General features: G+C 43.0%; 1 protein-coding gene and 1 long non-coding RNA gene across 2 annotated transcripts in view; one reads left to right on the top strand and one right to left on the bottom strand.

Moving 5' to 3' along the window:
* LOC126175749 (sperm flagellar protein 1-like) overlaps positions 1 to 25,667 on the top strand; it is a 211,997-nt gene that overhangs the window by 18,849 nt on the left and 167,481 nt on the right. The window lies entirely within an intron of this gene.
* LOC126175751 (uncharacterized) overlaps positions 23,003 to 25,667 on the bottom strand; it is a 115,892-nt gene continuing 113,227 nt past the window's right edge. Inside the window, exon 3 of the long non-coding RNA XR_007535610.1 lies at positions 23,003 to 23,392. This is a non-coding gene — a long non-coding RNA (uncharacterized LOC126175751). The remainder of the gene's footprint in view (positions 23,393 to 25,667) is intronic.

Consider the following 25,667-nt stretch of genomic DNA (forward strand, 5'->3'; position numbering starts at 1 on the left):
CCGTCACTGAGGACTGGCTGTCTTGTCAGTCCACTACAGTTTGGCGACGAGCTAAATCGCGTTTGTACCAATTGCTGCACTAATTTACTTGTGTAATGGCTTCGCCACAATCTCCAGATGTACTGTCCGAATTTTATCGCTTGCAGAATCAGCAGACGCAGGCCTTATTGGATGCCCTTGGACAGCTCGTCCAGGATCAACGGCACTGCAAAACGATGCGGCCGCGGCTGTTTCATCGCTACCGCAGCCACAACACGCAGTTGCACCACCGTTCCGTAATTTTCAGCCGGCCGAGGAAACATGGACGGAGTGGTCACGCCAATTTGGATTCCATCTCGCCGTCTACAGAATTCAAGGTAATGAGCGGCAGCCGTTTTTGCTTTCGTGTGTCGGTGTGTCCACCTACCGTGTGATAGTGAAATTGTTTCCCCGACGCGACGTAGCAACCCTGTCCTACGAAGAAATTTTGTCGGCATTGGATGCCTATTTCAAAGAAACAGTCAATGTCGTTGCAAAAAGGTATACGTTCTTTCGTACAAAACGTACGGCCGGTCAAACTAATCGGCAGTGGGTTGCAACTTTGCAAGGCCTAACAAGGGATTGTGCTTTTGAGTGTGAATGTGGACTCCCTTATTCAGATACTATGGTGCGGGATGCAATTGCACACAACGTTTCTGATGTTCGTATACGGGAACAGATTTTGAAACTCGTCAATCCCTCCCTTCAACAAGTGATAGACATATTGGGTAGGCAAGACACACTTGACTTTGCTCAGGAATCATTTGAAACTTCGCCAGCTGTGTGTCACATTAACCGGCCTGCCGGGCGAGCTGCACGGAGCTGTAAACAGCCCTTGCGCACGTCCGCGCAGCCACGTGTCCTGCGCAAGCAAGCAAATGCAGTGCTGAAATCATGCCCGCGGTGTGCAACTAGACATTCGCGTGAGAATTGCCCGTCACGCCAAGCTATTTGGTTTTTCTGTAATAAAAAAGGACATGTTCCAAGTGTTTGCCAGAAAAAGCTTAGATCGGACACTCACAACCATTCCAGGCCCTTTGCTTCGCGCCGGAATCGAACCAAGGACACTCAGGCTCGTGAACCTTTGCCCATGGACATTCATGTAGTTAATTCCACACCGTCCAGTGCTACTCTCTCTAACAGTGACTGTGTTCCTCCCACAAAAAGTGTGTGTCGTCGTCCCAGAAACAGTTCACGTTGCACGAGACAGTCGTCAGCAGGACAATAAACTTTTTGTAGACTTGGAAATTAATGGCAACATGATTCCATTCCAGCTCGATACCGGAGCTGCAGTTTCACTACTCAATCACGACACATACAAACAACTGGGCGCACCTCCATTGCGTGCCGCAAATGTTCAGCTCACTAGTTATTCAGGACAGCTTATCCCTGTGTTCGGACAGTGCAGCCTTCTTGCAACATACAAGGGACAAACAAAACTTGTGTCTTTTTACGTTCTTCGTTCTTCTTCTGCGGTGAACTTGTTTGGTTTAGATTTATTTCAGTTGTTTAACTTGTCTATCGTAAATTAGGTCCTATCAGTGAACCAGACTGTGCCTTCAGCCAGTGTTTCTCGACTATGTGAAGAATTTTCAGACATTTTTGCACCGGGCCTTGGTTTCGCTAAGAACTATGAAGCACATTTGGAACTAAAAGTCAACGTGCAACCGAAATTTTTCAGAGTGCGCAATGTTCCCCACGCATTGTGTGATGAGGTCGCAAGAACATTAAACGATTTAGAATCACAAGGTGTAATTGAACGTGTGCAGGCTTCTCTCTGGGCCTCGCCCTTAGTAATTTTGCAAAAACCTTCTGGAAGATTGAGACTTTGTGTGGACTTCAAGGCCACTGTGAATCCACAACTTGTGACTGCAGCTTTTCCTTTACCCCGCCCGGAAGATCTTTTTGACAAACTGTGCCCGGGAACATATTTTTCAAAGTTGGACCTAGCTGATGCGTACTTGCAAATACCGGTGGACGCAGAATCCCAGCGCGTATTGGTGGTTAACACGCATCTTGGTTTGTACCGATTCAAAAGACTGCCATTCGGGTGTGCGTCCGCCCCTGCATTGTTTCAGCAATATCTGCAAACTGTTGCATGGGGGCTTAATTAAAAAAAATATGAATGCAATGCAAATACTTTTTAATTTTCTGTCGCTGTATGTCCGATTACGCTGTTTCGTAAACGGCTGGCCCTGACTAGTATTATTACGCAATCTGACTGCATGAACAACAACAAAGAATGAAATGAAAATTTCAGTTAATACAATTAATTAATTAAGTCCCCAGCAACTATAAAACCTACGAAACCAACAAAGCACAAGTGTAGCTGTTCTGTATGTGGTAGTATGACTCAACGCACATCTGGCACGGTTCTTGTTCAACAAGACACGAATTTTTAAATACCAATTATACTGACGTGATAAAAGAAAATTAGAAATACTATAATTGTGCAAGAAAACCAAAATTACACTCTAATACAAGAACACACGCCAGATGCTTTGTTGACTGAACCTGTAATGACACATTATTCAGGTCACTGAAAGAATAAAAGAATAAAAGAAAATACCTCCATATGTATTGACGAAATGCACTCTGACCATTACAATATCTCCATTAGAACAACATCTGCTATCTCTCCCATCAAACCACTGCATAAAACATGGAACAACACTCTCCACTACCACATCTCACTCTGACTTCACGACAAGCAGTGTCCACCACAACTTCTCGGTAAGAACTGCTTGCCGCTATGTCTCAATAAGCACTGCCAGTGGAGGCGGCGGAACAATACTCTCTGGCGCGATCTTTGGCGCTGTGGCTCAGTGTAGCCACCTTTCATATGCCCTTCCTCCACGGGCTAGAATTTGATGGTATTTTTGCCAGCATTGGTGGTGAAAATACCACCAAATTCGTCAAAAAAGATACAGACAAAAATAAAAGATAATAGTAATACGTAAATATCATATAACTAGATAAAATTTTGGCTTTGCACTGACCTTTCAATAGCCTAATATATAAAATACACTAAGCAATACAAATTCTTTCATACATGTGACTTTACATAATAGTTTACACAAGTATTATGTGGTTAAACAGTTCAATCAATAGCGTCAGCAATGACGAATATGTACAGGTAAGAGTCTCATAACTTTTCACAAACAGTAATACACAAAAAATCAGTTTATACAAATATTCACATAAAATGTTTTCACAACGAGTGGTTGACAGTTCCAGCAGTAGCACCCAGCAATGTTGAGTAGGTGCAGACTCCAACAGGTGACATCATTTCAGTAGAAGCAGTCCATCAGTGGCACCCAGCAATGTCGAGTAGGTGCAGACACCATCAGGTGACATCATTTCAGTAGAAGCAGCCCATCAGTGGCACTCAGCAATGTGGAGTAGGTGCAGACTCCAACAGGTGACATCATTTCAGTAGAAGCAGTTCCATCAGTTGCACCCAGCAATGATGAGCAGGTGCAGGGAGCAGTCCATCACATTCACTATCACTGATCACACTGTTCATCAGCAGAAATTAAACATGTCCTAGTGGCACCAATCATGTAGAAAAAGTACAAGTAACAGTCCATAATATTTACTATCACTGATCACACAGTTCATCAGCAGGAATTAAACATTTCTAAGTGTCACACAACATGTTGAAAAGTGCAGGTAACAGTTCATAATATTCACCATCACTACTCAGACAGTTCAAGCATGAACAATAGTTTGAATACACATACAAATGCTTTTACAATGCTCTTACACTAAACATACAAATTCTAATAAACACACAAATGATATCAGATAATTGTCATATTACTATTACAAATACTCAAATATCAGTAAACCTATAATATTTATGGGTGTCAGTGCAAGCCACTACAAACAAATAAAATAATATTTAGGAGATAGGTGGGTAGGATTAGGAAAGGAAAACACACAAAACACACTCACTCATCTTTCATCCACATTAAATACTACTGTGTAATTGAATAGTGTTAACTGTGTAAATGCACTTCTGTCAAAATTTCATGTTCATCATGTGTATCAAGTAGTAGTGACAGCAATGTATAACAGTCAATAATAGTTAAGTCAACGTCATAGTCATCATGTCAAGACCAATGTTTGCCAAGCCAGATCAAAATGTACGGTTGCTGAACAACTGTCAGTGTGCCAAGATATGCAATGCTTCCTCTCTCCAAAAAAAAAAAAAAAGTACATACTGCTTAGTGATTTAACAAAGTGTGTGTAGACAATCTTCCTTCCATTTTAGTGTTCTAGTCTGCTATCTTCATCCTCCTCGTTCCATATAGACCAACAACAAAAAAAATGCACCTCACTTACTTTACCTCTTATACACCAAAACTCCAATCAACTTCATATAATCTCAATACCTCAATAATACCTCTTCAATACGTCAATACATATAAACCTTATTGCCAGTATCATTTCACTTCCATAACAACTCTTTCCTCTAGTCAGTCTCCTTGAATAAGTACAGATAAAATCCTAATGCAAACCTCATCATCCCATACAATCCGAAGACACACTGTCAACACACAACCTCTGTGTAATCCATCTGACCAAAATCTTCTACTCATTATGACTTATAAACAATGAATGCATACATGACCTCTAACAGACTTAGTTCGAATAACTCTCAGTAATTAAGTACGATTACGGAGTGTGAATGATCCTAATATTTCACAGTGTGTACACCACTTCAAGAATTATGGCAAACAGAAGCAAACATGTGGAGTATTTCTTGTGCAAGTGTCACTTCCTATTTCAATTGCTCACGAAAAATGCAGTGTAATAACTGTGTTGGTATATCATGTCGTTAGCTTCCTTCCTATTGGCATACATTTATACAGCTTTCATAAAACCTCCAGCTCATGTGACTTCTATGAAGTTTCTTGTACTAATGTCGTTCGTCGAATTATAGCAGTTCATTTTCTTATGTTAAAATATAAAGCACTGAGCGTAAGCAAAACAAGCAATAGCGAGTAAATATACCAGTAGTGAACAGAATGTCAACAAGTGGATGCAGCACGATTCTTACAACGAGGCTCTGCCAAGCGAACAATCTGTAATTAATACAATAGTGTGACCTAAACTCTATGTTCATTCACAGTATATCAGCATTTCTATATACCAAATTAAAGAGTAGTTGTGACGACAAACAGAGATGTATAAATATGCAATCCATACGCATAGCAGCAAACATATATCTTACGTACTAAACAGGTCATTAGCATCATATCATCATAAGCAAATAATGTTCATATGTAATCTTAATAAGTAAATATGAAGGCGCAAGCAAATAAGTAAACATGAAGGCGCAAGCAGATAAATCACAAAGTATAACTTACATACGTAACCACATCAGCACAATTAATCAGGTGACAATTATAATTTAAATAAATAAGCACAGCAGGCACATAATTAAAAAATATGACATCAGTGAAAAAGCAGTGCAGTCAAGCGATGCATAATAGACACAAGTTACAACCCAGTCCATTAATAATCATTGTCAAAATCAGTTAACGTACGTAAGCACGTCGCTTCACAAGTAAATTCATAGAACATGAAATTAGTACAAAGTATGAATCACGTAATCGTGAGCAGCAAATTATGTCTAAAGTACGTACCTAAGTGGAAATATGTTACCTGAAAAATAAACTCAATTAATAGTTACCTTTTTTTTAGTTTATTAGTTTCTTCTTGGAAATTACATTCTTCCTGAAAATTTCTCGATAGCAAGTCGTCTTAACGTCGGAGACACACAGAATTTACCTGAAGTTCTTAAATATCTTATAGAACCGTATCCTGAAAATACTGAATGTTAATACATAATTCATCAAGTCATTATAGCTTTATACTGATTTTATTCGGAGAAAGACTGTGTATTTGTTTACGGCTGTCAGTGCATTCGCACTGAGCGCTCGATCAGCTGTAGGCGCGTGACGTAGGAAGTGATTGTCTGCGGTCAACGACTGCCTTGTGCGGCGCGCAGACGTGACTGTCGCTTTGAGTATATGCCGTCGCGCCGCCAAAACACAGCGCGGTATCCTTGTATTCTCTGCATGTTTACGTAAACTGTTGGTTTCTCGAAAGTATGTCATTCTACAAAAAATTTTCAAAAGTATATCATTCCACAAAAATTTTAACGTTAGATATATGATCTATTCCCTTAGAGCGTCGTGATTTAAGAGTTTCTACTTCTACAGTGTTATCATGAATAATTTTGCGAATTCTATATGGACCGTTATAAAGCAGAAAAAATTTCCGACACAAGCCTTTTCCTTTGTGAGATAAACGATGAGACTTAATTAACACTTTCTGACCAACTGACAAGATTTTTAAACGACCAGGACGCTTAGCTGATTTCTCTCTTCTAGCAGCCGCAGATGCAATATTTTGTAGAGCGTGGTTGACAACTTCAGAATGCCGCAGTTTCCGTGAAGGCGGAAAAGTAACGATTTCAGAAATGCGATTTGTCGGTGCTTTGTTTTTTAATATCAGTATAGGCGGTAAAGAAGTTGAGTCATTAGGAAGTTCATTCAGAATGTTTTGAAAAATATGAAGATACTGATCCCACGTTCTGTGATTCTGATGACAATAAAGACGACACAATTTATTGATTTCCTTCATCCATCTCTCTGAAGCGTTAGATTGAGGGTGAAAAAGTGAAATGAAGATTGGTTTAATTTTACGACGCTGTAGAGTACGAAGCCAAATTTTAGAACGAAACTGTGATCCATTATCTGATATAACCTTATCAACATGACCCACTTCTTTAAGAAAATGTTTGATGAAAGCGTTAGATACTGAACGAGCTGTTGCTTTGCGTAACGGTGTAAAACACACATATTTTGATGTCAACTCCACTGCTACGAAAATGTACGCAAAACCATTAGTAGAACGAACCACTGGACCGAACAAATCAACTGCAGCCATGTCCTTTAATTTCGCTGGAATAACAGGAAACAACGGTGCTCTGTGAGAAATTGCTGGCGGCTTAGCCTTTTGACATAATTTGCATTTGGCCAGAACAGATCGAATACGTTTTTCCATATTACTGAAGTAGCAATTTTCCTGTAATTTATGGAAACATTTTCTGGGACCAAAGTGTGCATAACTGAAATGCGTATACCAAATCAGCTTATTAACCCACTCATCAGGAATACAAACTAACCAAACAGAGTTGTCGACCGATTTTCGTTTAAAAAGAACTTTCCAGATAGATCGAACGAGGTGTGGCCAAATTGTCCAATGTAACAAAGCGTCTAAGAAAATTACAGACACCAAGAAAACTACGAACATCACGTTTTGTGGTAGGAACAGCATAATTACGAATAGCGTCTAATTTTTCTGGATCAGGAAGAATACCTTCTGTAGAAATAATGTGACCGAGAAATTTCACCTGAGAACGACCAAATTCAGATTTTTGTAAGTTCACCGTAATGCCAACTCTTGCAAAAATACGTAATAATGAATCCAAAATTTTGTTGTGCTCACTCCAAGAATGTTTAGCAATAAGAATATCGTCAACATATGAAGTAATATTGTCACGAAGATAAACAGGTAAAATTTCATTTAAGCTACGAATGAATGCTGCTGAAGATACAGTAAGTCCAAACGGTAATTCCCGAAGTCACTTTTGGGTAAAATAGTCATATCCGGTTATTTTTTACACGCTCTCTAGATAGAGTGATAGTTGAAGAGTTGTTTCGATAGATGCAAAGAATAGTAAAAGTGTAGGCAGCGGTACAGAAAACTAAAAGAGAAATAGCACCACTACAGCTCGGGGCCCTATGCTCGCTACGGCACATATTCATTAAAGCGTAATGAATCCCCTGAGGTCATTAATAGCTGCACATAATTTCTAGTTTGTGACTTAGTGGCAAATTTGGCGGAAGTGCGTACATAAATTGATCTAACCATGAACATGGATGTATGTCATTCTTAGAATTGCGGAAGATCTTAAATTTCCGAACAGTCAAAAAGTGTTTATAGTCAAAGTTTTCGCCTCGTGGCGACAAAGACCTACCGTGTCTGTCCCAGTCCGAATGTCGATTATTGTTAAGTTCACGCGCCTGGAGCTCTCTTGTTGCATCTCGTAAATGAAATAAATTACTTTCTTCAAAACCCGCTGCTATCGGTGATTCCAAATTTCTTCTACCGTCCTTTCCTACGATTTTGCTTTCAATTTGTTTGACTTGCTTTTCTAATGCCTCAGATTCCTTTTTCACGCGTTCATTAAATTTTCCCTGATTTTCAACATGTTTATTTATGCTCTGGTACTCTTCGGTTTCTGAAAATGGCAATGGAGCTGTGTCATCTGAATCTCTGTCCCCATTTAAACTAAGATTTGTCAATTTATCTGAAATCTCCTCCACTCTTTCCGATAAGTCACCAATTTGTTCTTTCTGTTTATTTACGTCTTCCGTAACTGTCGCGACTCGCGTTTCAGTATTAACGCATTTAGTAGTTAACTGTTCATACTGTTGTGTTAGGTTATTTAATCTGTCATTTGGTACGGATTCCTCGATTCTTTCAATTATTTTTTCCTTATCGTGTGCACGTTGTAAATTTAATTCTGAAAATTTTTGTACTATCACGCGATCTTCTTCTTACTATTATTGTGAGCCTTCAAAATCGGTTGTACTTCTTCTCTAATTTCTTTATTTGATTCGTCTTTCATGTATTTGAAACATGTCCCTGTTCGTGAGCCTAACCGTGTTTCCATTGTTCCCATATCAGTTTCTAATCGTGTTGCCAAAGTTCCCATCTCTGTTTTTAATTCAGATCCTAACTGCGATCCAAGTGAGTCTAACCGTGTTTCCATTGTTCCCATCTCAGTTCTAATTGTTCCTATATCAGTTTTAATTTCAGATCGCAAAGTTCCCATCTCTGTTTTAAACTTAGATTCCAACTGTGATCCCAGATTTAATATTGCACCCATCAACTGCTCCATGTTAGCCGGTTCGAAATTCTTTTCGCCCCTAACATTTCCCGCAAAACTAACTTCCTTCTGCATAGCCATAAAGCTATCTGTGTTCGATACTATTTCAGAATCTTGTATCGTTAATCTCGTATTCTGTAAATTTTCTGATTGAGAAAGATTTTGAAATGGTTCCGGACTATTTTCCCGACTTATTACATTGTTTTCCACTTCATTATTCATCATACTGTTCCCCTGTGTTGGCGAGTTCGCCATGTCAACAATTTCGTCATTCGCACTATCCATCATTTTTGCCTTCTTCATCGATCGCGTAATCATTTACAAAACATACAAAACTCGTCACTGTACGAAAATTACACACAATGCCTCCTTATCTCCAACAATACCATTTACATGAAAAGTTTCCGTCAAACACGATTAATCGAACAATTGAAATAATTGCACTAAATCGTCAAACGCGTATACAAGACAACAAAATTAAATTATGAAATACCATAAGAAGAATGACAATTACCAAATCTACACATGCAATATAACTACAATTACTAAACTACAAATTACTACAACAATACTACTGTCTACTATTTTTACAATCAGAAGAATTCCAAGGGACGATCCGAAGCAGCGGTCGCCACGTGCATGGGGGCTTTTATTTATATATATAAAGAATGCAAATATTTTTTTGTTTGTAGCTGTCTGTCCGATTACGCAAGTCTCGTAAACGGTTGGTCCTGACTAGTTTTAGTACGCAATCTGACTGCATGGAACAACAAAGAATGAAATGAAAATTTTCGTTAATACAATTAATTAATTAAGTCCCCAGCAACTATAAAACCTACGAAACCAACAAAGCACAAGTGTAGCTGTTCTGTATGTGGTAGTATGACTCAACGCACATCTGGCACGGTTCTTGTTTAACAAGACACGAATTTTTAAATACCAATTATACTGACGTGATAAAAGAAAATTAGAAATACTATAATTGTGCAAGAAAACCAAAATTACACTCTAATACAAGAACACACGCCAGATGCTTTGTTGACTGAACCTGTAATGACACATTATTCAGGTCACTGAAAGAATAAAAGAATAAAAGAAAATACCTCCATATGTATTGACGAAATGCACTCTGACCATTACAATATCTCCATTAGAACAACACCTGCTATCTCTCCCATCAAACCACTGCATAAAACATGGAACAACACTCTCCACTACCACATCTCACTCTGACTTCACGACAAGCAGGTCCACCACAACTTCTCGGTAAGAACTGCTTGCCGCTACGTCTCAATATGCACTGCCAGTGGAGGCGGCTGAACAATACTCTCTGGCGCGATCTTTGGCGCTGTGGCTCAGTGTAGCCACCTTTCACTGTTTGTGTGTCGGTCCCTACTGCAGCAAACTATCTGGACATCGGAATGCGAACGCGCCTTTCGCCAATTGAAATCGGCGTTGCTTTCACATACTTGCCTTACGCCATTCGATCCCCAGAAACCCCTTTTGTTGATGGTCGATGCATCGGATTTCGGGATCGGTGCTGTGCTTCCGCACAAACATGGTTCACATGATCGCCCTATTGCCTTTGCGTCCAAATTGCTGTCGTCTGCGCAAAGAAATTATTCCCAGATAGAGAAAGAAGCTTTGGCTCTCGTGTTTGGTGTTACAAAGTTTCATGATTTCTTGTATGGTCGGCACTTTACCATGATCACAGACCACAAACCTTTGACGTCGCTTTTTCATCCGAACAAGCCTGTACCTCCACGTACAGCGCAGAAATTGATTCGCTGGTCTATATTCCTCTCGCAGTACCGCTACGATATCTTGTATCGGTCCACTGCTAAGCACGGAAACGCCGATGCTTTGTCCCGTTTGCCTGTTGCTGAGGATAAAGCATTCGATTCTTCCGAACTTGCTTGCATGTTCATTGATGCGGAAACTGATGACGTGGTCGAATCGTTTCCGATTGATTTTCGTCGTGTAGCTACAGCCACAGCTGCTGACCCTGTCCTTGCTACTGTTTTGCGTTTTGTTCCTACGCAATGGCCCTTGTCAAAGTCACGGATCGAGGATCTGTTGGTTCGCCGATTTTTTTCTCACAGGGAGAGACTTTTTGTACGACGTGGTGTTTTGCTGTTGCGTTCTGATAATGATCAGTCTAGGGTCGTGGTCCCACGTTCGTTACAGTCCTCTGTCTTAAAGCTTCTCCACCAAGGACATTGGGGTACAGTGCGAACGAAACAACTTGCTCGTCAGCACTGTACTTGGTTCGGAATCGATGCTGCGATTACGAATATGTGCTCTTCTTGCATGGCGTGTGCCGAACAACAATCCGCGCCGCCGCGGAAATTCTTTGCTTGGCCAAAAGCCACTTCCCCTTGGCAACGCTTACACATCGATTTTGCTGGTCCCTTCTGGAATGCTCGATGGTTGGTTCTGGTAGATTCCTTCAGTAATTTTCCTTTTGTTGTCCGGATGTCTTCTACGACGTCATCTGCCACAATCAAAGCGTTCTCCGCTATATTTTGCATTGAAGGTCTTCCACAGACTATTGTTTCCGACAATGGCCCACAATTCATGTCCGCAGAATTTCAGTCATTCTGCAAGGCCAATGGTATTCAACATCTGACATCCGCGTCGTTTTCGCCTCACTCAAACGGTGCCGCTGAACGATTGGTCCGGACTTTCAAGTCACAGATGTTGAAATTGAAAGAGTCGCATTCTCGAGAGGACGCGTTATTGCTCTTTTTGTCCTCGTATCGCTTTCAGCCCCGAGATGGTCGCTCGCCGGCTGAGTTGCTCCATGGTCGTCCTCATCGAACCTTGATGTCTTTGCTGCATCCGCCGCATCAGGTTCCTGTGCAGCGGCAGACTCCTGCTTTTGCTCCAGGCGACGTTGTATTCTATCGCAACTATCGCGGTTCACGGCGTTGGCTCTCAGGGCGCATTCTTCGCTGCCTCGGCCACGCGATGTACACTCCTGGAAGTGGAAAAAAGAACACATTGACACCGGTGTGTCAGACCCACCATACTTGCTCCGGACACTGCGAGAGGGCTGTACAAGCAATGATCACACGCACGGCACAGCGGACACACCAGGAACCGCGGTGTTGGCCGTCGAATGGCGCTAGCTGCGCAGCATTTGTGCACCGCCGCCGTCGGTGTCAGCCAGTTTGCCGTGGCATACGGAGCTCCATCGCAGTCTTTAACACTAGTAGCATGCCGCGACAGCGTGGACGTGAACCGTATGTGCAGTTGACGGACTTTGAGCGAGGGCGTATAGTGGGCATGCGGGAGGCCGGGTGGACGTACCGCCGAATTGCTCAATACGTGGGGCGTGAGGTCTCCACAGTTGTCGCCAGTGGTCGGCGGAAGGTGCACGTGCCCGTCGACCTGGGACCGGACCGCAGCGACGCACGGATGCACGCCAAGACCGTAGGATCCTACGCAGTGCCGTAGGGGACCGCACCGCCACTTCCCAGCAAATTAGGGACACTGTTGCTCCTGGGGTATCGGCGAGGACCGTTCGCAACCGTCTCCATGAAGCTGGGCTACGGTCCCGCACACGCCCCAACATCGTGCAGCCCGCCTCCAGTGGTGTCGCGACAGGCGTGAATGGAGGGACGAATGGAGACGTGTCGTCTTCAGCGATGAGAGTCGCTTCTGCCTTGGTGCCAATGATGGTCGTATGCGTGTTTGGCGCCGTGCAGGTGAGCGCCACAATCAGGACTGCATACAACCGAGGCACACAGGGCCAACACCCGCGCATCATGGTGTGGGGAGCGATCTCCTACACTGGCTGTACACCACTGGTGATCGTCGAGGGGACACTAAATAGTGCACGGTACATCCAAACCGTCATCGAACCCATCGTTCTACCATTCCTAGACCGGCAAGGGAACTTGCTGTTCCAACAGGACAATGCACGTCCGCATGTATCCCGTGCCACCCAACGTGCTCTAGAAGGTGTAAGTCAACTACCCTGGCCAGCAAGATCTCCGGATCTGTCCCCCATTGAGCATGTTTGGGACTGGATGAAGCGTCGTCTTACGCGGTCTGCACGTCCAGCACGAACGCTGGTCCAACTGAGGCGCCAGGTGGAAATGGCATGGCAAGCCGTTCCACAGGACTACATCCAGCATCTCTACGATCGTCTCCATGGGAGAATAGCAGCCTGCATTGCTGCGAAAGGTGGATATACACTGTACTAGTGCCGACATTGTGCATGCTCTGTTGCCTGTGTCTATGTGCCTGTGGTTCTGTCAGTGTGATCATGTGATGTATCTGACCCCAGGAATGTGTCAATAAAGTTTCCCCTTCCTGGGACAATGAATTCACGGTGTTCTTATTTCAATTTCCAGGAGTGTATTTGGTTTCGGGGGCCTCTGGTGAGGTGCGTCGGCATCTCAATCAGCTGCGCCTCTGTCGTCGCACGGGTTCTGCCGCTCCCCGTCTGCTTTCAGCGACGGTGCCGTCCGGTCAGCGCCCTGTGGACCCATCTACTGGCTCGCCTCATCCCCAGGTGTTACCGACGATGGCTTCCGTTTTGCCTCATGGCGACGCGCCGCCGCCGACGCCGCCGCCTGTTCTCCCGCCGGCGCCGCCCGCAGTGGACGCTTCGCTGCAGCCGCCAAGCGCCTCCCTGGGTCACGTGCCGCCGATCGCTTCCCGTGCCCAGATGTCCTCCGCCATGGAACTCTTGCCCGCTCCGGACCAGCTGTCGTCTTCGCCAGTCGGGTGTTCCGACTCAATGGAGGTCGACCCTTCGGCTCCTCCTGACAATCTACGGGCGCATACACCTCATGTTGGCGTGCACCCTGGACTAGGTTTTCAGGCGTTTCCTAGCTGCCATCGGACCGAATGGCCGGGTGCGGGTGGCACAGCCTCGCCTGTTGTTAGGCTCCCCACCTCATCGCATACGTCAACATGGGGCCCTCCCCACGGCGGGCGAAAGCCTTATAATACGACCGTTCGCCGATTTGCGGGGGAGGAATGTGGTGTCACCGCCAGACACCACACTTGCTAGGTGGTAGCTTTAAATCGGCCGCGGTCCATTAGTACATGCCGGACCCGCGTGTCGCCACTGTCAGTAATTGCAGACCGATCGCCACCACACGGCAGGTCTAGAGAGACGTACTAGGACTCGCCCCAGTTGTACGACGACTTTGCTACCGACTACACTGACGAAGCCTTTCTCTCATTTGCCGAGAGATAGTTAGAATAGCCTTCAGCTAAGTCCACGGCTACGACCTAGCAAGGCGCCATTAACCATTTCTAGAGAGAGTCTCACTTGTATCATCAAGAATGCTGTATACAAATGATGGATTAAAGTTAAGTATTCCAGCAGCTACGTACTTTTCTTTATAGCATTCATTACGTATCCTGTTTCAGACCTAACGCCAGCCGGCGTGTGTAAACGCGTGCCTTTCGGTTACCCGTCACTGTGGACTGGCTGTCTTGTCAGTCCACTACATCACCTAGGTATTTGTATGAGCTGGCCGATTTCAACAGTGACTCATTGACATTATAGCCATAGGTTACTACGTTTTATCGTTTTGTGAGGTGCACAGTTTTACATTTCTGAACATTTAGAGCAAGTTGCCAATCTCTGCACCACATTGAAATCTTATCAAGATCTGACTAATACTTATGCAGCGTCTCTCAGATAGTACTTCATTGCAGATAACTGCATCATCTGCAAAAAGCCTGATTTTACTGTTAATATTGTCTGCTAGGTCATTAATATACAATATGAACAGCAAGGATCCCAACACACTTCCCTGAAGCACACCCAAAGTAACTTCTACACCTGATGATGATTCTCCATCCAAGATACCATGCTGTGTCCTCCCTACCAAAAAGTTCTCCATCCAGTCACACATTTCACTTGATATCCCATACGATCGTACTTTTGACAAAAAGCATAGATGTGGTATTGAGTCAAATGCTTTTCGAAGATCAAGAAACACTGCATCTACCTGGTGCCTTGATCCAAAGCTTTCGATATATCATATGGGAAAAGTGCGAGTTGGGTTTCACAAGATCAAAGTTTTCGAAATCCATGCTGGTTTGCATTAAGAAGGTCATTCTGTTCAAGATACTTCATTATATTTGAGCTCAGAATATGTTCTAAGATTCTACAACAAATCGATGTCAAGGATATTGGACGGTAGTTTAATAGATCACTTCTGCTACTCTTCTTGTAGACGGGTGTGACCTGTGCCTTTTTCCAAGAACTGAGCACGGTATTTGGTTCGAGGGATCTACGATAGATTATAGTGGAAGAGGGGCTAACTCAGCCGCAAATTCAGTATAGAGTATGACACGGATTCCATCGGGCCTGGAACTTCTTTCAATTTTAACGATTTCAGCCGTCTCTCAACACCACTGACACTAATACTTATTTCATACATCTTTTCAGTGGTACGAGGATTAAATTGGGACAATTCTCCTGGGTTTTCCGTTGTAAAGGAACATTTGGAAGCGAAGTTAATTTTTTAAGCTTTTGCTTTGATATCCTCAATTTCAGTTCCTGGCTCATTCGCTAGGGACTGGACACTGACCTTGGCGTCACTAACAGCTTTTACATACAAGCAGAATTACTTTGATTTTGTGAAATGACAATTGGCAATATTCTGCTACGGTAATCATTGACGGCATCACGCAGTGCTCTCTTGACAGCAAAAGCTTTTCATTTAGCATCTCTCTATCTATAGCCCTACGCTTTGTTTTACACCTATTATACAGTCATCTCTGTTTCCTTAGAAGTTTCTTTACAGAGACTGTACACCATGGAGGTTCCCTCCCATTATGAATTATTCTACTGGTTACATATCTATCCAATGGTCAGCTATTCTTTCAAATTTGAACTAGAGTTCCTCTACATGCTCATGACCTGTGCTGAAAGTTTCAAGTCCCTCATTAAAATATGACATTACTGACTTTTTATTTAGTTTACTGAACATGTATATACTTTTCTGCTCGTTTTAGTTGTCCTTTGTACTTTGGTAACCATGCCACAACCGCGTCATGGTCACTGATATCACTTTCTACGGGGACATCCTCAAAGAGGTCGGTCTATTTGTTGCCGTTGGATCCGATATATTTCCATCATGAGCAAAGTTCCTAACCATCTGTTCTAGGTAGTTTTCAGAGAAGGCACTTAATAAAGTTCCACAGGATATCTTATCACGCCCATCACTAATAAGACTGTAATTTTCCCAATTAATTGTTCGTTGATTAAAGTCCCCAGTGATGATTACAGTATGATTGGGTAACTTATGTACAAGTGAACTGACGTTTTCTCTGAAGTTTACGGTTACGTCAGGAGATAAGTCTAGTGTGCGAGAGGAGGATTCAAGTATCATTTTACGCCCACCCCTGATACTGAGTCCTGCCCAAACAATCTCACAAGCAGCTTCAATTTCTACGTCGGTAGATTTGAGTTTTGTTGTCTACTGCAACAAATACACCACCTCCATTTCCCATTTGTTTATCCTTACTATATACGCTTATATTTTCCCCAGAAATCTCACTGCTATCAATTTCAAGTTTAACCAGCTTTCTGTACCTATTATTCTGTGAGCGTAAATGCTTTTCGGGAGTGCTTCAAACACTGGTACTTTGTTGCAAATGCTTCGGCAGGATTTTAATACTCTCACCTGTGGGAGGCATTTCTTTCGACCATACACTGATACTTCTGGGTACCTTACAGCTATCGTCATCTGGATTGGATGGAGAGTCGCCTAATATAAAAAAACACTTGTATGCACTCCACACACGGGGAGCTCCTGAGTAGCAGCCTATGATCTGTAATGCACACCTGACCTGTTTAGGGGAACCCAGAGCTCTCATTCCTATGGTACAAGTCCAGGAAGTAGCAACCTAGTTTAGCACAGAATCCTCGAAGTCTCTGATTCAATCTTTGCACTCGACTCAGAACCAGAGGGCCATGAACACTTCTGGGACAATTTTCCAAATTGTGAGCTTCGTTGACACTGAGTGCGTAACGGTCGCATGTCAGTCGCTGGAATGACCCAAGAATAACCTCGAGGCCCAGACGACAGGCTCATTTGTTACAATGTGCGCCACAATCTGCAGATGGTTGCACCTTGTTCCCTCAATGGCTGCAGGAATAGCCTCTTCAATATGTTGAATGAGGCCACCAGGCATACACACTGAGTGCACCTGGTGCCCTTTCCTATCCCTTGCTGCCATTTTCCTTAGGGGTAGCATCGTTTGCCATACGTTTTAATTGCTGACAATAAATAGACCTCTACCCACCAAACAAAACCGGTTTCCCCAAACCAAGTGAAGTGACTCCCACTGGCTCAGCTTCAGTTTCAGTGAAAGACAGCAGCCCAGACTTATTGACACCCTGAGTCATCCCTGGTCCCTGTCCACCATGTACAGGCCGCTAATTATTGAGTTGCCATAAGAGGCACTACTTGTTAATTAAATTACAAGCACCATTCATTAAGATCCATATGACAATAGTAGTAGTAAGAGACCTACAAGGGTCATTTGCTTTCATCAGTAAACTTGGGAGCATTTGTATCTTTTACGTCATGAAATTTTTCCATAGGTAATGTTGGATACATGATGCCATCATGGCGAGATATTTGTATGTTATGTTTATAATTGCAGTAGGTCTACTTTTCGAACTGGATCTGCTATCGGGGACTGTGCTATGCCGCTTGAGGTAGGCGCGCGGTCTTGGGCATCATGTCACAGTCCGGGCGACTCTCCCCGTCGGAGGTTCGAGTCCTCCCTCGGGCATGGCTGTGAGTGTTGTCCTTAGCGTAAGTTAGTTTAAGTTAGATTAAGTAGTGTGTAAGCTTAGGGACCGATGACCTTACCAGTTTGGTCCCATAAGACCTTACCATAAATCTGTACTGTGCTACGACTTTCGACGCAGGCATAAATGGAGATATGGCAGGTTTGTAGTGAATCAGCTGGAGTATCACAGAAGAAAGAGAGGACATAGGCATGGTTTCCCAATCACAACAAGGTCCTACCGCAACCCAGGACGACAAAACTGTAGATGTCTACACGGAATGCTCGTGCAATAAGAGTGGAATGAGTACTGGTGTTGCTGGTGCTGCATTATAGGAAATGAACGTTTTTACCTACAGCAGTCGTCACATAAAGTGTCTACATTGCAGTGAGCAGAGCCACCGGTCTTCCTTATCGAAGATCTATGGCTTAGCCAGTCTTTAGGACAACGCAGTACTGTGTTAAATGCTCGTTACCCATTACCATATTTTGTCCTCCTGGCGAGAATAACTCAAATGCTATCTGTCATCACACTCAGTATCGATCAGCTTTCTTTCTTTCTTTCTTTCTTTCGCTTACGCCTTTTCCCGCAGTTTTCGCAGGGTCGGCATGGTTAAAACGAATTTGGCATGATTAATGGAAAGGGGTGGCCGGATGTCATTCGTCATAAACTTTACACAAAGTATCTGCTTTTACAGAAGTTATGGCGACTGTTATTCTTTCCGCCGGCCGGTGTGTCTGAGCGGTTCTAGGCGCTTCAGTCTGGAACCGCACGACCGCTACGGTTGCAGGTTCGAATCCTGCCTCAGGCATGGATGTGTGTGATGTCCTTAGGTTAGTTAGGTTTAAGTAGTTCTAAGTTCTAGGAGACTGATGACCTCAGATATTAAGTCCCATAGTGCTCAGAGCCATTTGAACCATTTGTTATTCTTTCCTTCAATTCTACTATGTCACGAGGTAAAGGGGAGATGAACACACTTTCCTTCACATATCCCCACAAGAAAAAGTCACATGGGATCATGTCTCATGACCTTGGAGGCCAAGAACATAGAGTACTGTCTCGAGGTCCAGCGTTGAGGCTGAGTGTCATTGAGAAACTGCTGTGTTAGTGTGGTGCAGATCCATCCTGTTGGAAAACGAAGTCCTCGGAGTCCTCCTGAAATTGTGGAATAAGACAATTCTGTAGCGTTTGAAGACAGATAATTCCAATTAACTCGTTTTCCTCAAAAAAGAAGGCCACACACTTTTTCACGAGTCACGGTAAAAAAAAAAAATGAATCTCTTCCGTGCTCAATACTCACAAGACGGTTCTCGAGTGCACGTTGTGTCTGTTTATTTTACCGCTAACGTGAAATGTTGCTTCATCACTGAAAATTAGGTGTAGTAAAGATGTATCATCTTCCATGTCCTCTGGCAGAATATCGCTGAAGTCAACCCGTTTCCTTTTATCACCAAGTCGAAGAGCTTGCACTAATTGTGGTCTGCATGGTTTATAGGACAAACGACAGCTTAACACTTGCCAGACAGTGGTACGAGGCATTCCCATTTCTCTGTTTACGTGGCGAGTAGACTTTCGTGGATTCCGCTCAAACGTTTGCCGAATTCTTTCCACCACGTCATCCGAAGTGGGAGTTCGACCTGGACTCATACCTTTGCACAAGCATCTTGTCTCTTCACATTGGCGATACCAAAGACGAATGTTTTTGATTGCGGGCGGATCACTGTCAAAACGCCGACGAAAAGCACGCTGGAACGAAATCACTGATTCACTCTTTGCAAACTGGAGCACACAAATCACCATCTTACTACTGACTGACTGCAAAACTGAGAAGAACCATTGACTGATTTCTAACGGCGATTTTCTGAAACTCTAGGCTACACCCATTCAAGCAACAAACAGTTCCTTGACGACACGTTCCATTTTTCTTAATTATTATCGTCCAAAGTCAGGTCATTCATCTTTAGGATGTCTCTGAATTTTGAGAGCAAGATACCTGTTTAAGTAGTGACTTATGGTTTTTTGCATTACATGTGTTTTCCTGTCTTTTTGAACCAACTATATGGGCAGTTTTTGGTATGAGTGGGCCTTCCGTCACTGAATATTGTATTCTGTCATGTAGCGAAGGGCACATTTTGTGAAGGGCGGTGTAACAAAATAAGTTATTGTAATTTAACTACAACTCTGGCCTTTAACGAAGAGGACAAAATGGCTCTTAGCACTATGGGACTTAACTTCTGAGGTCATCAGTCCCCTAGAACTTAGAACTACTTTAACCTAACTAACCTAAGGACATCACACACATCCATGCCCGAGGCAGGATTCGAACCTGCGACCGTAGCGGTCGCGCGGTTCCAGACTCTATCGCCTAGAACCGCTCGGCCACAAACCGGCAGGGCGCTGCAGTCATGGACTGTGCGGCTGGTCCCGGCGGAGGTTCGAGTCCTCCCTCGGGCATGGGTGTGTGTGTTTGTTCTTAGGATAATTTAGGTTAAGTAGTGTGTAAGCTTAGGGACTGATGACCTTAGCAGTTAAGTCCCTTAAGATTTCACACACATTTGAACATTTTGATTTGATTGCCTTGAGCATACAGGCAAGCATTAAAGAGGAAATAGGATGGTTTCCTTACGGTCGTGTGTGTTTGCTTAGTTTAGCGATGAAAAGCAGCAAGCCATTTGGCTTGTTCTTCTCATTCAGTGTGATAATCAGTTTCAATTGGAGGGTAATGAGGAGGGAGGATCTAGCAATAATTAATTTTGAAAAGCAAAAAGTTGCTGCGTTAGAGTTGCATGGCCAGGTGGGCCCCTTTCGACTCTGGCCGGGAAGAACATGGCTGTGGAACGAAAGAAAGAACCTGTATCAGCAGGGGAGCGGCGTTCTGTCATATTTAGAATAGCGCCATCAGATTATTCGTCTCCAGCTTTCGTAAAAACATGGGGAGGCTGAAGAATTAGTGGATAGTGTCGGGCACAGTTTTTAACTTTCTTAGAACCTGGCAAGCGAGGCTAGCTAGCTAGCTGCTGGTCATAGAAACACTGGTAAAAATAAACGTGATAATAAGCGGCAAATCACACAGAGGTAAGTTTTTAGAGAAAAAGGGGGGAGAGGGTTAGAGGAGTCACTGGAGTTTTAAGGTGATGCAGTTTCTTGGCGGGATTTCTGCTGAAGAAGCAATTACGCCACCGGTGGACAAGGAGAGTTTCAAAGTGATTGGAGGTCTCATTGTCTTGATGGGAAGGGAAAAGCAGGCGGCTCGGTTCTGACAGACAAGAGGGGACTTCGACGTGGACCTGGGCGCTGAAGTCATGTGTGAAGGCTACGGTCCCCGCGGCAGCAGCCGATCGGAGGTCCAGCGTGCGATGCTAGCGTCCCATTACAGAGAGCCAGAGATGGACCGAAAATGTTTTTCGTCCTCCACTGCTAAATTATGGAGAGCAGCAGCATAGCAGCACCGTCACGTTAGGACAATTCCTAATCTGAATTCAGAATGTGCATTGCAATCATCTGTTCTATGTCCATCAGTACACTAGTAGACGTATGCATCTTTTTCAGTTTAACGTTCAGCCAAGCATTCACTGTAGGAAACCGTGAGCTATTTTCAGATCATCAGTTGTGATTATACCCTCCGTATTCAACTTTTGAAATAACTTTCTCAAGAGGAAAGTTCATTTCTTTTTGCATTTTTGATATCCACGGACAGGGCATTATGAATCCGTTTGTGTACAGTAATTTACCTTTGGCATTAAAGGAGTGTGGTCGTTTTTTCTTTTTTTTTTACTTTTCTGATTAAGTTTCTTTTTTTTTACATTCAAAGCACAATTGCAAAACTTGATGAATTTTATATTACACATCAAGTGCTACCATACACCATCATTCTGTGACCTGTAAAAGTTTGTGTTAATTGACTGGACCCGGAATGTGAACACCTTTTATGGCACAGTGGTTGGGAGAGCAAGGACAAAAGAATAAAATAAAAATAAAAACAATGAAACGGGATACTAGACAAAAGTTGCAAATTACGAGTATTTTCCAAGTGGAATTTTTTCATCACAGAGAGATTTCCTACTTTCCTGACTTCATCTCTTTCATTTAAATATGCCACACATGTAGACCAGTGCATTCATTATTTTTCCCTTCTTAACTAATTTCTGATTCAGGACGATGTGTGGCCGAGCGGTTCTAGGCGCTTCAGTCCGGAACCGCGCGACTGCTACGGTCGCAGGTTCGAATCCTGCCTCGGGCATGGATGTGTGTGATGTCCTTAGGTTAGTTAAGTTTAAGTAGTTCTAAGTTCTAGGGGATTGATGACCTCAGAAGTTAAGTCCCATAGTGCTAAGAGCCATTTTGAACCAGGACGTAGTAAAGTTCCGCATGTGATATTTTGATAATGCAAATAAAATCTGTCACTCATTTTTAAGAATTTCAAGATCTCACTGATTTTATGCATAAAACGGAAAATATTGGATGCCTGAAGAATTTGTGTCGGTCGCTCAACGATCAATATTTCAACTTGCAGGATTTAGCGTTTGTGAATACTAACGAAAAAGTATTAAAATTCTAAGTTTTTAACATCCAGTCAAACATATAATAAAGTGATAAAATTTGTGACCGGACAAGCAACATATAAGGTGAACCAGAATTCCGCCGACAAACTTTCAGAGGCTGTTCAGGGATAACTACTGAATTTTGATATAAGTGACCCAAGAATTCCGGCGATTCGTTACGGGGTTATGGCATTTCGATTGGTTTCTTGCCCAAATCAGCTTTGTACCTATACTGAACTGAAAATAATGCACAAGAGTGCAAGTGTCGATGGCATGCGCTGTGTGTCTTATTTCCATTCGGTCACAGTACCTTCGGTTGACTACAGTAGTACCCACTTTACTCTTCGACTTCAAGCTTATCTCCAGTGTTGCTCGTTTCTGTCTTGGGTTTGTGTTTCCGGCACTGTTAAACAAGGGTCATCGCGATAACAAACCGAATAAATCATAATTACGTTATTACTGTGTAACCAGCCGCCGGAGACCACGTGTCTCTTACACTAACATAAACAGGAGGTATCCCTGAAAGACCTCTGAATGTTTGACGGTGGAATTCCGGTTCAGCCTGTACTTGAGGTTATGCAGATAGCATATAAAAATAGTCTTCAAAAATGTGAATGAAAAACGCAGAGACCACTCAGCTGCTAAATTATTATTGTTTAGGAACTTCAAAAACAATAAATAAAGCAAAACATGAGCTCAAACAATGAAAATGAACAAACAAACATAACGCAACGTGGAACAGAACTCGACATTAAGTGGAATGAACATAACAGAACCAAAGTAACAGTTTTTGTTGCAAATGGTATTCATTCTCACTCGTACGCATACCACCAGTGTGAAATGATGTGCAACGGTCCAGACCAGCACTAAGCACCAGATCAACTGCTGAACCATTAAGTCACGATTTTCCTTGACTCACTTAATAGTCTCTTCTATGCTCTCGCACATGTATCTTGCAGCGACTTCACGGTCACAGGACTTCACTATTTGGCGGACTTTCACCACAGATTCTCGCATAGCTGGGATGATGGTACTCCGGATGTATAGGTACCCATGGGAACCCACATCTCGCATTTTCACAACACCCTGCGGAACCAAACAGAAAAAAACAGATATTGAATGAGATCTACATAGAAACGGCTCATAACTACACGTCAGTACACAGAATGTAAATGTATATATTATTAGCGATACCACAACGTAACTCTTACGAGTGGGTGCTAAAAGTTTCTGAACCGAAATTGGTATAAAGTCATGAGGGGTCTTTTTTCCGCATACGCAGTCCTTTTTATTCGTGTATGTGACTGAGAGTTTCGTTTCTCGCGGGCGGGTATCAAATGGTTGATTACAATGATATGAAAGACGAAAATTAACTGTTCATAGCATAAAAAGGAAAACGATCTTTGTTCTGCAAAACAACTGTAGCATTTCTTATCAATCACATATAAGGGAGGAATATAAGACTGTCAGTTAAGATACTTTCCTTCTGTGTCTGTATTTCGTTCCACATGTTTCTTTGCTATGTCTGTAGGCATTGTAATTCGCTGCTTACAGTTACAAAAATTGCAGTAGTTCTGTCACAAGATAATTAGAATCGTTGTTAACAAATATAGCGTTATCTCCACTAGATCACAGTCCATAAACCTTGTTTATCGCGACAGATATTCGCCGCATGAGTAGGACTAAAAAATAATGTATTCATTACTATTAACCCTAAACATGTAGTATATACTCCGAACATAGTCGTTTCACATCATTTCGATAAAAGATTCCTTAAAATGATCTATAGAATACGTTACCAACTGACTAAGAATTTTGTTGTATTCGTGATAAAAATTGTGCAGTGAGAGTACATCCAATTACAATATAGAACATACTAAACCAAATCATGCATTGACACAATGGCATCAATCACTGTTATGAGGAAGGTAAGCGAAACTTATCATGTTCCCTGTAAAAATTCCAACATTAAAACGTAGTTGATGATGCGAATTAATGGTAAACAGTCACAAGAACTGATGTAGGATAGAGATTCTCATAACATCTTCATCTTCTGTTCCACAAGCTCCTTGAAAATATCCAGAAGTACGAGTTCCCTTTTATGGGCCGTAACTATGTCGTCCTGAAGTGTGCCGCTGTTTCTTGCTCCACTCAACATTTCCCGAAAAATTGCCAGTATAGGTGCCGTAATTGATAAAGCTAATAATGGAAATGCCGTGTGGCTAGGGGCCTTCCGACGGGTAGACCGTTCGCCTGGTGCAAGTCTTTTGAGCTGACGCCACTTCGGCAACTTGCGTGTCAAACGGCTCTGAGCACTATGGGACTAAACTTCTGTGGTCATCAGTCCCCTAGAACTTAGAACTACTTAAACCTAACTAACCTAAGGGCAGCACACACATCCATGCCCGAGGCAGGATTCGAACCTGCGACCGTAGCTGTCGCCCGGTTCCAGACTGTAGCGCCTAGAACCGCTCGGCCACCACGGCCGGCTACTTGCGTGTCGATGGGGATGTAATGAGGATGATAAGGACAAGACAACACCCAGTCCCTGAGTGGAGAAAATCTCCGAGCTAGCCGGGAATCGACCACGGGCCGTTAGGAATGACATTCCGTCGCGCTGACCACTCGGCTACCAGGAGCAGACATGACGCTAATTAACAGGGTAGATGGTGGATCCGCCCGCTAATTCATCCGTAGCAGACTGAACAAAGAATTATACCTCTACTTGCGTTCCCACTTACACAGAACGTTTATAACTATTACGAGACACCAAACAAATTCCTTGCTTCGAATAAAATGTAACGTGCTGTACATAATAATTATTTCATTAAAAATTACAGTTATCGGAGATGGCTACAGAAACTGATGTGCGATAGAGATTCTCATAACTCTTTCAGCTTGTCTTTCACAAGCTCTCTGAAAATATCCAGACGTTATAGCTCTTTGTTCTGGACCGTATCTGTGTCGGTCTGAACTATTCCTCTGTTCCGATCTCACTCACAGACATTTCAGAAGCGGTAGTCACTGTGGAGTTTCTGTTATCTCTTTCGCAGTAACTGACGCTGGCAAATCCTACAGTTACAGCTGCAGCACATAGAATCACCAAAAACCGACAAACTTTAGGCATCGTCGTAACTGGTCAAGCTTATCGCTCAGCGTCTAACAGCAGTCTGTTGTTACGACGCGGTCCAGACTCTGTTCAGCGTCTTTCACTTGTTTCATTCTTGCGCATCACAGCAATACTTAGGAAGACAGTTTAACTGGGTAGAGCTTGACTTCGAAGAATAATGGGAAAAGAAGAATCATTGTTTATTCACAAGCATTGCGCTTGTGCCGGTTGTCGAGCGTTAAGTGCTGTGTG

The sequence above is a fragment of the Schistocerca cancellata genome, chromosome 3 (assembly GCF_023864275.1).
Source record: "Schistocerca cancellata isolate TAMUIC-IGC-003103 chromosome 3, iqSchCanc2.1, whole genome shotgun sequence".
NCBI classification, from domain to species: Eukaryota; Metazoa; Arthropoda; class Insecta; order Orthoptera; family Acrididae; genus Schistocerca; species Schistocerca cancellata.